This window comes from Hippopotamus amphibius, chromosome 3 (genome assembly GCF_030028045.1).
Source record: "Hippopotamus amphibius kiboko isolate mHipAmp2 chromosome 3, mHipAmp2.hap2, whole genome shotgun sequence".
Lineage (NCBI taxonomy): Eukaryota > Metazoa > Chordata > Mammalia > Artiodactyla > Hippopotamidae > Hippopotamus > Hippopotamus amphibius.
Window position 1 is genome coordinate 11,347,526 of NC_080188.1, and position 15,235 is coordinate 11,362,760.

Genomic DNA, 15,235 nt, shown 5'->3' on the forward strand with positions numbered 1-15,235 from the left:
AGTAACGTCCATTAAATTATAGAAATAAAGTCAATAAATGCATTATATATTAGCCAAGAAAAAATTATTATAACATGGTTAATAAGGTAAAGTAAGGACAGTTCACATTTACAGTACTTGGATACTGCTTTCATTTAACCCAATTTCTTAGAGTATCTATTGGATGGCTGACACCATTCTAGGTATTAGGGGTTTGGCAGTGAACCTGATGAAGGCTCTACCTTCATGCAACTCAATACAAGAGCCACACAGGAATATTAGATTTCTTTCCTTATTAATAACAAACAGTTGTCAGCATAAATACAGCTTTTACTCATTTAAGAATATATAACCTATTTAATTCAATAAACATATAGTAAGCTGTTACTATGTGCTTAGTACTCCATCAGACACTTTATAAGGGTAAGTGAAAAGCTCTCTGCCTTCTTAAGTCTTGCAAACCAGCAACAAAAATGGCCCTGTGATACAAATCAAAATACCCCCCAAAACAAAAACAACATAGAAACGAACAGAAAAATCCTGACAATGTCAGGAGATTATAATGTAAGTAAAGAGACATATAACCAATTAAACTGTAAACGTGGGAAAGAGTGAGGGAGACGCCAGATCACATGTGTGTGAGGAATCAAAACAGTTTCCTTCAGTTGAGTAGAAAGAGAAAGGGGAGAGAATGTAGAGAAAGATGAAGCCTCAGCTATTCTCACAGGACCTCTGAAATCTATAAGGGAAAATCCTCCCTTGCCTCTTCTTAGCTTCTGCCAGCTTGCCAGCAATCTTTGGTATATCTCGGTTTGCAGCTGCATGACTGTGATCTCTGCCTTTGTCATCACATGGTATTCTCTATGCCTGTGTGTCTGTCTGTGTGTGTTCACACGGCCAACCTCTTATGAGGACATCAATCATATTGGACTAGCGTTCACTCTACTCCAGCAGGATCTCATCTTGACTAATTATTTTGCAACGATCCTATTTCCAAATAACATCCCATTCTGAGGTCCTGGAAATTAGGACTTCAAGGTAGCATTCTTAGCAGGGGAAAATAATTAACCCATAATAAGAGCTAATATAAAAATTATCTACTTAGGCCAAAGTAAACTTAAAGAGACACGTGAAATGCCAATTGTGTGAAATATATTGTTTGTGGGATGGTGAATTTGTATAATACCTTTGGGAAGTAATCAGATGGACTGTATTCAAAGCAACTGTGAGATGTTCATACATTTAGACCAAAGAAATAATCCTAAATAGAAAAATAGCATTCTATGCAGAGGATTTTTATACAATGCTTATTGAAATTGCAAAAAAAAAAGAACAAAAAAAGGAAAAAGGAAAGAAATTAAACATATATATAAAATTTATAAAGTTTAGTTCATTCAACTCCAAAAAGTTAAACAATAAAAAATTAGATTTAGAAAAGTTCACTGCATGGGAAATATTTCTATTAATTGAAAATAGGCTGAAAATATATATATACTATATAACCTAAAAAAACCAAAACAGTCTACCCTAAAATATAACAGAAAGAAATTCACCAAAATGTTTATTATGGTTCAATTAGGTGATGAGAAATTAAGAATCCTTTAAAAACTGTTTTCTACATTCTAACATGTTTCACATTTAATAATATCTATCGTCACCATTCCTCCCCAGAGCCTATTAAGGGTTTTCTGATCTGAAGGAGCCACTGATTGTCAGGATGTGTTTTCTTCATTGTTAAAAAACCAGGGGAGAGTAGCACAGACATATATATACTACCAACTGTAAAATAGTCAGTGGGAAGTTGTATAACAAAGGGAGTCCAACTCGAGGATGGAAGATGCCTTAGAGGACTGGGGCAGGGAGGGTGGGGGGGACTCGAGGGGGGGGTCAAGGAAGGGAGGGAATACGGGGATATGTGTATAAAAACAGATGATTGAACCTGGTGTACCCCCAAAAAAATAAAAAAATAAAAAAAAAAAAACCAGGGGAGAAGAAAGATGGCGGTGAAGTAGAAGGACGTGGTGTGCATCCCTCTCCACAGATGCATCAGGAATACACCAAAAGATGCAATAACTCCCACAGAGAACCAGCTGAACACCAGCAAATGGCCTTGGACACTAGAAAGTACTGCAAAGATCCTGACATAACTGAGACAAGCAACCTCTGAAGTCTGAACTACTCCATCAGAAGTCAGGTAGGAGGCTTTGGGAGGGAGCAATGAAACCAGGATGCTAGACAACTAGGGAGTCCTCAGACACAGGGAAGATTAACTTCAGAGAACTCTCACGGAGTCCTGTACCAGAGTCTAAGACTCGGCTTTGTCCGATTGTCTGCAACTGCCAGTGCTGGACACCTCATACCAAACTACAAACAAGACAGGAATACAAACCCACCCATTGCATACAGACTACTGAAAGACATATTAACCTCACAGATACCCTAAAACACACCACCTGACACGGCCCTGCTCATCAGAGAGAAAAGACACAGAGCTACACACTGGAAAGCAGACACCAGACCCCCCACCAGGAAGCCTACTCAAGACACTGGACAAACTCCACCACAGGGGGCAGAAGGCAGAAACAAGAGGAATTACTACTAGGCAGCATAGGGAAAGGAGAAAGCAAATCCTATAAATTAGACAAAATGAGAAAACAAAGAAACACCATGCAGGCAAAGGAGCAGGAAAAAAACTCACAAGGCCAAATAAATGAAGAGGAAATAGGAAAACTGCCTAAAAAAGAATTCAGAGTAATGATAGTAAAGATGATCCAAAATCTCAACAACAAAATAGAGAAAATACAAGAAACAGTTAATAAGGACTCAGAAGAACTAAAGAGCAAACAAACAGTAATGGAAAACAAAATAACCAAAATTAAAAATACTTTAGATGGTATAAAGAGCAGAATACCTGAGGCAGAAGAATGAATAACTGAGTTGGAAGACAGAATGGGGGAAATAACTGCCACAGAGCAGGAAAGAGAAAAAATAATAAAAAGAATGGAAGACAGACTCAGAGACCTTGGTGACAACATTAAGCACACCAACATTCGAATCACAGGCATCCCAGAAGAAGAAGAAAAAAAGAAAGGGCCTGAGAAAATATTTCAAGAGATTATAGTGGAAAACTTCCCCAACATGGGAAAGGAAAGGATCAAGTCCAAGAAGTGCAGAGAGTCCCATACAGAATAAACCCAAGGAGAAATACACCGAGGCACATATGACTCAAACTGATGAAAATTAAACACAAAGAAAAAATATTAAAAGCAGCAAGAGAAAAACAACAAATAACATATAAGGGAAAACCCATAAGGATAACAGCTGATCTTTCTGCAGAAACTTTGCAGGCCAGAAGGGAATGGCAGGATATACTGAAAGTCCTGAAAGAGGAAAACCTATAGCCAAGAATACTCTACCCAGCAAGAATCTCATTCAGATTTGACAGAGAAATCAAAAGCTTTCCAGACAAGCAAAAGTTAAGAGAATTCAGCACCACCAAACCAGCCTTACAACAAGTGCTAAAGGAACTTCTCTAAGCAGGAAACACAAGAGAAGGAAAAGACCTACAAAAACAAACCCAAAACAATTCAGAAAATGGTAATTGGAACACACATGTCAATAATCACCTTAAATGTAAATGGATTAAATGCTCCAACCAAAACACACAGACTGGCTGAATGGAGACAAAAACAAGACCCTTCTACATGCTGCCTATAAGAAACCCACTACAGACCAAGGGACACATATAGACTGAAATCAAAGGGATGGAAAAACATAGTCCATGAAATGGAAGTCAAAAGAAAGCTGGAGTAGCAATACTCATATCAGACAAATTAGACCTTAAAGTAAAGACTATTACAAGAGACAAGGAAGGACACTACACAACAATCAAGGGACCCATACAAGAAGATATAACGATTGTAAATATCTATGCACCCAACATAGAAGCACCTCAATACATAAGGCAAATGCGCACAGCCATAAAAGGGGAAATCGACAGTAACACAATAATAGTGGGAGACTTGAACACCCCACTTACAACAATGGACAGATCATCCAAACAGAAAATAAATAAGGACACACAAGCTTTAAACGACACATTAGACCACCTTGACTTAATTGATATTTATAGGATATTCCATCCAAAAATTACAGAATACACTTTCTTCTCAAGTGCACACGGAACATTTTCCAGGATAGATCACATCTTGGGTCACAAATCAAACCTCGGTAAATTCAAGAAAACTGAAATCACATCAAGAATCTTCTCTGACCACAACTCCATGAGACTAGATATCAATTACAGGAAAAAAAAAGGCAAAAAAAAAAAAAACATGGAGGCTAAACATTATGCTATTAAACAACCAAGAAATCACTAGAGAAATCAAAGAGGAAATCAAAAAATAGCTAGAACAAATGACAATGAAAACAAAACAACCCAAAACCTATGGGAAGCAGCAAAAGCAGTTCTAAGAGGGAAGTGTATAGCAATACAGTCCTACATCAAGAAACAAGAAAAATATTGAATAAACAACCTTACCTTACACCTCAAACAATTAGAGAAAAGAACAAAATAACCGAAGTGAACAGAAGGAAAGAAATCATAAAGATCAGAGCAGAAATAAATGAAAAAGAAAGGAAGGAAACAATAGCAAAGACCAGCAAAACTAAAAGCTGGTTCTTTGAGAAGATAAACAAAATTGATAAATCATTAGCCAGACTCATCAAGAAAAAGAGGGAGAAGATGCAAATCAACAGAATTAGAAATGAAAAAGGAGAAGTCACAACGGACACCTCAGAAATACAAAAGATCATGAGAGACTACTAAAGGAACTATATGCCAATAAATTGGATAACTTGGAAGAAATGGATAAATTCTTAGAAAAATACAATCCTCCAAGACTGAACCAGGAAGAAATAGAAACTATGAACAGACCAATCACAAGTACTAAAATTGAGACTATGATTAAAAATCTCCCAACAAACAAAAGCCCAGGGCCAGATGGATTCACAGGTGAATTCTATCAAACATTTAGAGGAGAGCTAACACCTATCCTTCTCAAACTCTTTGAAAATATAGCAGAAGGAGGAACACTCCCAAACTCATTCTATGAGGCCACCATCACCCTGATACTAAAACCAGGCAAAGATGTCACAAAAAAAGAAAATTACAGACCAATATCACTGATGAAGAGATGCAAAAATCCTCAACAAAATACTAGCTAACAGAATCCAACAGCACATTAAAAAGATCATACACCATGATCAAGCAGAGTTTATCCCTGGGATGCAAGGATTCTTTAATATATGCAAATCAATCAATGTGATACATCATAATAACAAACTGAAGGATAAAAACCATATGAGCATCTCAATAGACACAGAAAAAGCTTTTGAGAAAATTCAACATCCATTTATGATAAAAACTCTCCAGAAAATGGGCACAGAAGGAAATTACCTCAACATAATAAAAGCCATATATGACAAATCAAAAGCCAACGTCATTCTAAATCATGAATAGCTGAAAGAATTCCCTCTAAGAACCGGAACAAGACAAGGGTGCCCACTCTCACCATTATTATTTAATATAGTTTTGGAAGTTTTAGCCACAGAAATCAGAGAAGAAAATGAAAGAAAAGGAATACAAATTGGAAAAGAAGTAAAATTGTAACTCTTTGCAGATGACATGACATTATACATAGAAAACCCTAAAGAATCTACCAGAAAACTGCTAGCACTAATCGTTCAATTTAGTAAAGTAGCAGGATACAAAATTAATGCACAGAAATCTCTTGCATTCCTATACACTAACAATGAAAAAGCAGAAAGAGAAATTAGGGAAACTCTCCCATTTACCATTGCAACAAAAAGAATAAAATACCTAGGAGTAAATCTGCCTAAGGAGGCAAAAGACCTGTATACAGAAAACTATAAGACACTGATGAAAGAAATCAAAGATGATATAAACAGATGGAGAGACATATCATGTTCTTGGATTGGAAGAATCAACACTGTGAAAATGACTGTACTACCCAAAGCAATTTACAGAGTCAATGCAATCCCTATCAAATTACCAACAGCATTTTTCACAGAACTAGAACAAGAAATCTTATGATTTGCATGGAAACGCAAAAGACCTGAATAGCCAAAGCAGTCTTGAGAAGGAAAGACGGAGCTGGTGGAATTAGGCTTCCTGACTTCAAACTAAACTACAAGGCCACAGTGATCAAGACAGTATGATACGGGCACAAAAATAGAAAAGAAGATCAATGGAACAGAACAGAGAACTCAGAGGTAAGCCCAAGCACATATGGGCAGTTATCTTTGACAAAGGAGGCAAGAATATACAATGGAAAAAAGACAGCCTCTTCAATAAGTGGTGCTGGGAAAACTGGACAGCAACATGTAAAAGAATGAAATTAGAACACTTCCTAACACCATACACAAAAATAAACTCAAAATGGATTAAAGACCTCAATGTAAGGCCAGACACTATAAAACTGCTAGAGGAAAACATAGCCAGACACTCTATGGCATACATCAAAGCAACATCCTTTTTGACCCACCTCCTAGAATCATGGAAATAAAATCAAGAATAAACAAATGGGACCTCATGAAACTTAAAAGCTTTTGCACAGCATAAGAAACCATAAACAAGACAAGAAGGCGACCCTCAGAATGGGAGAAAATACTTGCCAATGAAGCAACAGACAAAGGATTAATCTCCAAAATATACAAGCAGCTCATGAAGCTTAATACCAAAAAGGCAAATAACCCAATCCACAAATGGGCAGAAGACCTAAATAGACATTTCTCCAAAGAAGACATACAGATGACCAACAAACACATGAAAAGATGCTCAACATCACTAACCACTAGAGAAATGCAGGTCAAAGCCACAATGAGGTATCACCTCACACCAGTCAGAATGGCCATCATCAACAAATCTAGAAACAACAAATGTTGGAGAGGGTGTGGAGAAAAGGGATCTCTCCTGCACTGTTGGTGGGAACGTAACCTGACACAGCCACTATGGAAAACACTGTGGAGCTTCCTTAAAAAACTACAAATAGAACTACCATATGATCCAGTAATCCCATTATTGGGCATATACCCAGAGAAAACCATAATCCAAAAAGATACATGTACCATAATGTTCACTGCATCACTATTTACAATAGCCAGGACATGGAAGCAACCTAAATGACCATCAACAAATGAATGGATAAAGAAGATGTGGCATATATATACAATGGAATATTACTCACCCATAAAAAGGAATGAATTGGAGCTATATGTAATGAGGTGGATAGACCTAGAGTCTGTCATACAGAGTGAAGTAAGCCAGAAAGTGAAAACCAAATACTGTATGCTAACTCATATATTCGGAATCTAAAAAAAAAAAAAAAAGAAAAATGGTACTGATGAACCCAGTGACAGGGCAAGAATAAGGATGCAGATGCAGAGAACTGACTGGAGTACACGGGGTTGGGGGGGCAGGGGGCGAAGGGGAAGCTGGGATGAAGTGAGAGAGTAGCATAGGCATAAATACACTACCAAGTTTAAAATAGATAGCTAATGAGAAGTTGCTGTATAAGAAAGGGAGATCAACTCAATGACGGGGGATGCCTTAGAGGGCCAGGACAGGGAGGGTGGGAGGGAGTCGCAGGAGGGAGGAGATATGGGTATATATCTATAAATACAGCTGATTCACTTTGGTGTACCTCAAAAGCTGGTAAAAGAATGTAAAGCGATTATATTCCAATAAGGAGCTTAAAAAAATATCTATTATGTTTATTACGTATAAAATGTGTGTTGTTAAAATATTTTTCCAAAAACTTTTGTGAAATTATAAATAGTAAGTGAATGTTTTAGCTCTCATTTCTGTTAATAAAGATTGAACATTAAACTGTGTGAGCAACTCCATTTCCAGATAAATATCCTAAAGGAATTATTCTACATGTATACAAGGAAACATGTATAAAGTTGATCATTGCAGCATCAACCCAGTAAAAATGGAATGAACACATATGTCTATCAGTAGGAGAATGGATAAATAAATTGTGCTTTTATTCCTACCACAGCAAATAAAAAGAATATTGGGTTACAAATAGAATTTATAAAGTTATATCTAGAAGTTATGTACAGCTAAATATATAAAGTTATGTATAGTCAGAGTTCTACAAGAAGCAGAATATATGTATATGAATTTATCTTGTTTCAATTATGTGACTCATGCAATTGTGGGAGCTGATAAGTCCCGAATCTGCAGGGCAGACTTGCTGGCTGGAAAGTCTAGCAAGTGATACCGCATTCTTTAGTCTGAAATTTGAAGAGCTGGCTGGAAGGCTGGAAACTCAAGCACAATTTCCATGTTACTGTCTTGAAGAATTTCTTTCACTTTAGAAAACCTATTTATTCTCTTAAGGCCTTCAACTGAATGGAGGAGGTCCACCTACATTATTGAGGGTAATTTTTTTACTTAAAGTCTACAGATTTTAGGTGCTAATCACATCTACAAAATATCTTCACAGCAACATCTGGACTAGTGTTTGGCCAATAACTGGGTAAGTCAAGTCAAGGTGACATATAAAACTAACCATCACATAGAATTCAGTATAATTTATATAAATCATATTGGATATAAAACAACTCTTTCATGCATTGACTTATTCAACAAATAAATTTAAGGCACTACTGTATGCCAGGGACATCAGTGACCAGACAAAAATTGCTGACCTCATGGAGTATGTAGTCAGAGGAGGCAGAACATAAAAAAAACAATCCATTAGTGTTTTAGAGGATAGATAACATAGGAAAAATAGAGCAAGATAAGAGAAATTCAAAATGATGAAATGGGGCTTGAAACGTTCCTAAACAGTCACAACAGACATTGTAGAGGTGATATCTGAGCAAAGACTTCAAGGAATATTAGAGCTTATCATTTGGCTTTCACTGAGTTATGCTGTGTTAACCACCCCTAAATCATCATGGTTTAGAAAAACTAGTATGTATTCCCCAGGCCCACAGCATGACCTTCGTGGATCAGTTGTGGCACTGCTTCAAGTTGTTTTAAATTTAGGAAACAGAGTAGAGAAGCAGCCTGTACCTGGAGCATGCCATTCCCACGTCAGAGAAAGAGAGAAAATAAATGGAGGAACCACAAAATGCCCTTAAATGTCATTCTTCTTGGAATAATATGCCACTTCCATTCACTTTTTATTGCCCAAAGCATGTCACTTGGTCAAACCCGATAGCAATGGAGTAGGTGTACTCATCTCACAGGAGTGTCAGGAGTAATTGGAAGCAAAAATCCATCTTGTTTCCCTCTCCTTCTCCCATAAAATACACTTGCCTCACCCACACAAAAAGAAACAACCTGATAGTGCCATCGTGCTTAAAGTCCATGATAGGGTACTCTTTAGATTAGGGCCATTTTTGGCTTTTCCTGATCCAAAGATCCAAGAACTGATAAGTCAAGTTATGTGTCCAACACACACAGAGTGGTAGAATACAGACAGACTGACCACAAGAAACATTCCCATTACAACATGGTGAGAATGGAAAACAGACAGCCTCACTAATATGTAGCAACACTGAAATCTCCCTAGGGAGAAATTACAAAGCCCCCCCTGCCAGGAGGAAGAGAATGTTCCTTAATTAGGCCCTGCTTCCATTCCCTTGAAGTAAATCCTAATTCATTGTTCTTTTGGTATGTGTCACTCCCTCTGGGAGATCTTTCCTTTTCTGTCTCCTAAATTCTTACCTGAAGAGAACGCTGAAGAAAATATTCTCCCTGAGGACCACACAGCTTTCTCATCTTCCTTCCTGTCTGTGGAAGGTGGGGGCCCAAAGTTAAGTCTCAAGGAGTCACAGTGTATTTTAAATCAAGACTAATGGCTCCTTTGCCAGTACAACTCTTTCAAAAGCATAGTTCGCTTTTCTTCTGTTACCCAACTCATATGTTAGTAGCTTACCCACAAATTATTCTTTTTTCCAGACTTATTTGCAGGTAACTAGAACTTATCAATCCTTACTGGGAAAGCCACGCCTTTATTCTTTTTTCCTTGATCTATTTTGTCTAACAAACTTTTCATTGGGCACTACCTTAATCAATTTAGAGGGTTCGACAAAGGGTTTTATGGCCATGGTTCTAATTTAGTACTCTCAGAAGAGACTGAGCTTAAATTGGCCTTTGTTTTCAAAGACTATCTCAGTTTTATTTTTTTATCTGTTGGAAATGAGCAGCAGGGCCGGCTTCTACACCTGGAAGCTTGGGAATTTCTGAGCTTTCTATATTCCCATTCATTTTTGCTTACAAGGTTGCCAATTATTTTCTGACAATGTCTTTCTTATAGTGCCTGGTCAAAGAAGCCAATACCAACCAAGGCAGTCTAGCAATATTCTCTTTCTTATTCACCCCTGCACAGCATTGTAATCATTGTTGAAACTCCAATAACAGTTCCCTGGGTACAATCAAAAGGGAAAGTTAATGTGAAGGGTTATTGTGTTTGTTTAATCAGCACACCAATTCTTGGTACTAATTTCTATATTCACTTTCATTACATATCATTAAGAAAAATCCCAATTTTCAGCAACTTAAAACAACAAATATTTACTTCTCTCTTGTGTTACAAGTATCTCATGAGTCAGCTGTGTTTCTGCTGTTTTTTAATACCAGGGTCTACCCTAAAGGAGCAGCCACTGTCTGGATCATGCTTTTCTCATAGCTGAGGGAAAAGATGCTACAATAGCTCTTAAAGCTTCTGCTTGGGAGAGGCATTTATCACTCTGTGCATTTCATTAGCCAGATCAGTCATACATCCCAATGGGGTAGCAAAAACTTTCTTTTTAAAGCAGAGAATGTTTGGCAACCATAACAATCTGCCACAGGGAGAGAGCAATGCAGACATCTGGTGCAAGGGAATTTCAGGCACAGTCAACAGCCAGTGCAAAAAGTGGGACTATGTCTAACATGTATACGGAATAGCAAGGAGGCCAGTGTAAATGGAGAAAAGCATGCAAGCTGGGAAGTTGTCAATGCAGAGATGGGAGAAGGAACAAAATTCGGTAGGGCTTTGTAAGCAACTGTAATGACTCTGGCTTTTAGAGTAAAGGAAGAGTTTTGCGCAAAGAAATAATGTCATCTAACTTTTATTTTAAAAGAATCGCCATAGTTGCTGTGACTAGATGAAATGGACAATGGGTGTTAGCAGAGAGACAAGTTAGAAGGATACTGCTATAAAAGTGAGAAAGTGATGCCTTAGAGCAGGGTAATAGAGATGGAGGTACAGAGATGTGGGCAGAAGAGTATCGAAGATGTCACAAGTTCTCCAAGTGGGTTTGATATGGGATGTGAGAGAAATAAAAGTCAAAGTTAGATTCAAGGATCTAACTTCTAACTTGTAACTAGAAGAAAGCTGTCATTAACTGAGATGGGGAAGTTTATGGGTACAGCAGGTTGAGGGAGAAGATCAGGAATTCCAATTAGCATACCAGTTTGAGATGGCAATAAGATATCCATGTGTAGAAGTCAAGTTTCGGGAAAACAAGGAGGAATTTAAAAAAAAGAGATTATGAGTCTATAACTTTATAAAAAACAAAATGTGTAAGTATAATTAGAAAAGATGACAAGGTCACTCCAATTTTAAGAGATCCAGGAGAAGGAAATGAACAAGGAAGCAAGATTTAGTTTACAGGAAGAAACTAAGTCTGTGATATGCTGAAGGCCAAGAGATTAATGTGTTCAAGGAGGCAGATGTGATCAAATGTATCAAATGATGCTGCTAGATTACTTAGAAAGAGACTGAGACTTGCCCACTGGCTTAGCAATTTAGAAGTTATTATGACCTTGAAAAGAACAGTTATGTGAAGTGATGGGGGCAAAATCCTAACAGGATTAATTTTAAGAGCGAACAAAAGACAAGAATTGGGACACTGAGTAGAGATAATACACCCAGGAGAGAATGGAATGGGCCTGAGGTAAGTTACATAGTGGATTTCAACTTCAGGTAAGATGGTTTATTCTTTTATAAAAATTGACAGTGACAATATTCTAACGTTTGTTAATTTCTAGGAAAATGACACATACGTATTTTCTAGTATGCTTGGTATTTTTTATTTAAAAGAAAAAAAGGTAGAACAAACGTGAGTCCTTTAGAAGAGACTTAAGAAATTCAAACTTTAGGAATTTGATGATTGCTTAGAAAATCATGTGAAGAGAGGAAAAATATTCTAATTCAGCCAAGACTGATTTATTTTGACTCTCTTTTATTGTCAAAAAATCTGTAAGGGCTAATTATAGATATGGTGGGAATCCAAGTCCTGGGGCAAGTTGAGGGATGGGTTGTGATTTGTAAAGGTGAAAGGCAGAAAGAAACCAGGCAAGACAGATGACATGCATATCCTTTATGAAGTGTGGAATCGAAGACCTGTGGCAAAATAAGTCAATTATCTGTGAGTGTCAGGGAGATGAGAAGTAACGTTAGAAACTAAAGACAGAGTCAAACAGATGCACAGAGTCAAATGCTGAAGGTATCAATAATTCCAGGCTGTGTGGGAGAGGAAAAGGCGAGTAGTAGCTAGAGAAGATGTAGATGTGAATTTGGACAGATGAACTGACAGCTAACATGCCCCTGAAAAAGTTAACTGTCCACCCCTACTTCATTAAAAAAAAAAAAACCAAATTGCCTCTGGAAAACATTATGACCCTAAATTTTTCTCTGAGTTTGCTCAGACTGCTTCTGGCCATTTTCAAATAGATCTATATCTATATCAATATCTATATCTATATCTATATCTATGCCTATATGAAGAATAAGCTACAAATATGAACTTGCAATAAGCTCTTTTATGGCAGTTACTTTGTTCTCTTACATGCACCCATCCCCCTTAATCTATGCTCAGAAAGCAGAAAGGGTTTGAGTATACGCTAGTCAGTGAACACTGATGTTCTTATAGTCAATGGATAAACTCTGTAAACAAATAACTTCAGATATATATATCTGTACATATATATGTATAATGTATATATAACATGTTGGTGAACTAAATCATTTTTAACGGTAATAGAAGAAATTGCTTTCCCAAGGACATTGTTGGATTCCTTTTTAAGGAGAATATATTTATGAAATAAAATTTACCCATTAAGCTAAATTGTATGTGGGTATTATTTAGATTACAGATTTAATGTAGCACTTCAAAATTCAAAGTATTAAATATTTGTCTGAAAAGAAGTGAAAAATATATAACAAAAGTGCCTTTGGGGTTCTTCAAAAGTTAAATGTAATCAGTCAGAAACAGAATGTAACAAAAATTACCACTATATTGATACTTATTTTAATCACACAATAAAACTGCTTAATACAATTGATTTTTCATTCCAATGCATCAGCTTAGAATTAAGTCCAATGTATTAAATCAAGAGTTAATTGGAAAATGTTGTTAAAATTAAATATGACAGTTTTTCTGAGACTGAAGCAGCTTTTTTTTAATAAATCCAAAGGTTACATTATATTTGAATATGTTCCCCTTGAATATTTTGGAGTATTACTATGCAAAGATCAGCCTTTTAAGAGTTTTAAACTGCCGCCAAATATGATCTCATTTTATCTGATATTTCTGAAGAACTCTTAAAAATAAATAAGATGAGCAAACCTTTAATTTGACATTTCTTGAATTTAAATATTCATAAGGTGATTGATATTTAAACATCATCTACTGAAGAGCTCAATTTCAATGAACCAATCAATGTATCTATCAAATTCAGATGTATTACTTTGGGATGATAAGGTAACAGTAAAAGAGAAAAACTTGTTTGTTTTTATTAGAAAGTGGATTTTAAATATATATCAAGTTTAATCTGTGAAATGTGATTTTTAAAGATGAATCATTTTCTGTAACTAAAAATACTATTGTCCTCTGTACTGCAATATTTGCTACATATTATTTTATTATATTTTAAGTGAAATATCTTTTGCTATAAAAATTAAGTAGATATTCTAAAAGTGAATTTTATTATAGGGAAAAAAATTATTGACCTTGCACATGAACTTTATATAATTTGCCCTTCATAAAAATGTATACCTGGAAAATGAGAAGAATATACGTTTGTTTTAAGACCACAAAAATTCAAGTAAGGACAGGAGTTAAGGATATGAAATATGTAATTCAAAAAGTTAGATTTTTACAACCAGTTGCAAAATGATTCAGTATTCAAGATCCTGTTGAACTTTCAAAAATAATGGAGAAACTGTTTTTAATTCAAAAGTCAGAGATCTTGCATAATATTTTGTAGAGATTAAGAAATCTCAGTCTGCCCTTTAAAAACAGTATTTCACATATATTTTTGTTGAATTAGGGAAAATATTTCAAAATTCAATGTTTTATTTCTAATTTTTAAATCAATAGGATCAGGATGAATTTTCAAATACAAAAGGTGCTGTGATAACTGGTTTTGAAAGGTAAAAGTAGCACCCTTTGAATAAAGTGTGAAATGCTAAAAAGTGAAATTGTTTCATCACTGAAAATAGATTTTGTTTATTTGCTTGGAAGGAAAGGAAGGTGTATCTAATCACAAAAGCAAAGGTAGAAGCTGTAATGTAAGAGGTGGATTTTTAATATCTTGGAAATATGAAGTATTTTAGGTCAAACATTCTCAGAAACAAAGGAAAAAAAAAGACAAGTGAAAAGAAACACTTGCTGCAGGGCTTCCCCTGGTGGATCAGTGGTTAAGAATCTGCCTGCCAATGCTGGAGATACGGGCTCCATCCCTGGGCAGGGAAGATGCCACATGCCGCAGAGCAACTAAGCCCCTGCACCACAACTGCTGAGCCTGCGCTCTACAGCCTGTGAGCCACAACTACAGGGCCCACACGCCGCAACTACGGAAGCCCACATGCCTGGAGCCCGTGCTCTGCAACAAGAGAAGCCACCACAATGAGAAAGCTGCGCACCACAAGGAAGAGTAGCCATCCCCACCCCCCCCCACACACACAACTAGAGAAAGCCGGTGCTCAGCAATGAAGACCCAACACAGCCAAAAATAAATAAGTAAATAACATTAAAAAAACAAAACAAACACTTGCAACTTTTAGGAGAGAGATCTAATATTATTACTATAAAGTAAATTCTCACAAGTCAATAAGAAAAAGCAAATCACATGAGAGGAAAATATCCCCAAACAAAAGAGATGAAGATGTAATTAGTAGCATAAAGGGCTGGGCAGCAGGGATGAAAATACACACTCTCACCAATA